The following is a 2,621-nucleotide window of genomic DNA, read 5'->3' as shown; positions in this document are numbered from 1 at the left end:
GAATGTAAAACTAAAGTTCTCTCATGTAAACTACCATATAATTCACAATAAAACATTAAAAAAAAAAAAAGAGGGGCTATAAAGGCATGAAGTAGCTGGCTTACAAACTTTCATGAGTGTGCTTAATTTCAGAATAAGGAAGGTAATGTAGAATCCCCACTCAATAGTTTTTCCCTCTCCCAGATGGACCTGGTGAAAGGGGATGAGGGGATGATGCTGACAGGATCTTATGATTCAAATGTGAGTAATTGTTAGCAGGATCAATTGAGATTGTTACAACTGCAATTGTAGAAGATGTGTAACTAAAGTAGGCAGTAGTTCATCTTTCATTTCAAGAACAGAGGATCCCAGGACCATCAAGAAGGAAGAGCATGAGTGAAACATGAGACCCTACCTAGAAACGCGGTGACAGCAGAGACAGTGGCAGAGGTGGTGGCAGAGAGAGAGCAGCTGCGGACTCTAGGCCCATGGACTGAGAAAGGCAGTATGCCTGAGGGCAGGAGGCTGGCTTGCAAAATGTGCTCTTTGGGCATTTAAATGAAAATAAATTTTTTGTTTTGTATGTGTTCATCAAATATTTTTGCTTCGCTGATTTGTGAAAAATAAGATATAAAAGGGAAACATAGGGATGAAGCAAGGTAGCTGTTGTTGTAGGGAGGGTAATCATAATCATTTAGATGAAGCAAAACATGAATGGTTGAAAAAAAAAGTAAAGGCAATTCGGAAATTTGAGTTCTTTTAAATACAGACACTTACATATACTGACATATCCTGAAAATAAAAACTGCAAAAAAAAAGTAGAAGTAGTAAAATGTAAAAAAAAAAAAAAAAAAAAAAGACTCCATAAATGACCACCATCATTGAAGGAAATTTTACTGGAGGTCAGAAATCAGGGTCCAGAATAAGAAAGAAAACTGAGCAGGAGGTCGCAAACTTAATATGGTTACAGCCAGTACTTGTACTTGATCTATTAAGGCTACTGTTTCCTCACCCACCAAGTGAAGCTTTATAGTACATCAATGTTGTTGTTGTTGCTAAGTGCCATTGAGTCGGTTCCGACCCATAGCGACCCTGGACAGGGTTTTTGAGGAGCAGCTGGTGAGCTTAAACTGCAAACCTTGCAGTTCAAATGGCTTTGCAGTCTGGCGCATTAACCCACAGTGCCACACCAGGACTCAATAAGCCACAAGTTGTTGGCAGTCGATTAATTGACAGGTTTGTCTGCACAATGAATTCCTCTTGACACAGATATGCCTAAACTTTGTACTATGTAATATGCCCAAAACAAGCATCCAATGCCACAATCCAACTGTTGGGCATCACGAATTATTTTCATATTCCATTTACCTTTATACCAACAGAAGTCAAACTTGTATCATTAAAGCAGTCTGAGCTGTCTTTTAAATGAGATAGTAATCGTTTCCATCCACGAGTGTTATAGATGCATTGGCAGCCCCAATATTTTCAGTTCTCCCTGGATATACACCTTTTCATGGCAACATCATAGACAGAATGTTTCTCCCCACTTGTAAATCTGGGCTTGCTTTGGTCACTGGCATATAGGTGGGTAGAAGTGTTATGTACCAGCTCTTAACTAGATCTTAATAAAACGTTTGCATTTTTTCTCTACCTGTACCTCTGTCAACATGATAAGAAAACATATTCCCAGCTTGTCTCTTCTTTTGTTCATATGTCTGCTCCACAATGAAAACAAGTAAGGAAGGAATGGTACAAACTTCATCAAGTGAAGAGACTAGTCCAGTTAGATTCTGACTTTGAAGCAGAGCCGCCCAACTGAACTAGTCACGATCAGCTCACCTCCAGACAAGCTGTAGACACATACACACGTTTTAGAGCGCCTTGTGAGGTAACACCAGTTAACTGATTCATTGTGCCACAGGTTGCAGGTAGCAATCTGTGCACCTTGTATATGATGCTGAAATAGTCCAGAGCCTTCCCAGCTTCCCGAAGCAGGATGGGCTCCCCTCCTATCTTCATGAAGCAGTTTTCCTTCTCTCTTTACAAGCACATCTTTCCACTTTTCATTTACCTCACTGTAGGGAGATCAAAGAGTATGGATTGCATCTCAATGTAAAGAAAACAAAAATCCTTATCACTGGATCAATAAACAACATTCTTCAACTGAGAAAAGATTGAAGTTGTCAAGGACTTCATTCTTCTTGGATCAACTATCAACACTCAGTGAAATGGATTGGCCAAGTGGCAGCATCAATGGGCTTAAGCGTGGCAACAATAGTGAGGCTGGGCGAGGATCGGGCAGTGTTTTGTTCTGCCGTGCATAGGGTCACTATGAGTCAGCGCCAACTCGATAGCACTTAACAAATGTACCATCAGTTAACAGTATTTCTCTTTATTCATTTTAGCTCTCTCTCTCTCTTATTTTTTTTAAACACTCAAGCATATATAATAATTTATACCACCAAAGGTGGTGTAATATTCTATAGGTCTGCCTCCTGGCCACCAGCTCTCAGTCCCTCTCTTCCCATGAATCTAGAGTCCTCAGCTGCTCACTCTCTCCATGTCCCCATTTCTGCCTCCATCTCTGGTGTCACTGCTTCTCTGGATCAAGTCCTGCATTCATTCCACTTGTGCCCTTTTCC

The sequence above is a fragment of the Chrysochloris asiatica genome, unplaced genomic scaffold (assembly GCF_000296735.1).
Source record: "Chrysochloris asiatica unplaced genomic scaffold, ChrAsi1.0 scaffold00054, whole genome shotgun sequence".
NCBI lineage: Eukaryota > Metazoa > Chordata > Mammalia > Afrosoricida > Chrysochloridae > Chrysochloris > Chrysochloris asiatica.
This window is presented reverse-complemented; position numbering follows the sequence as displayed.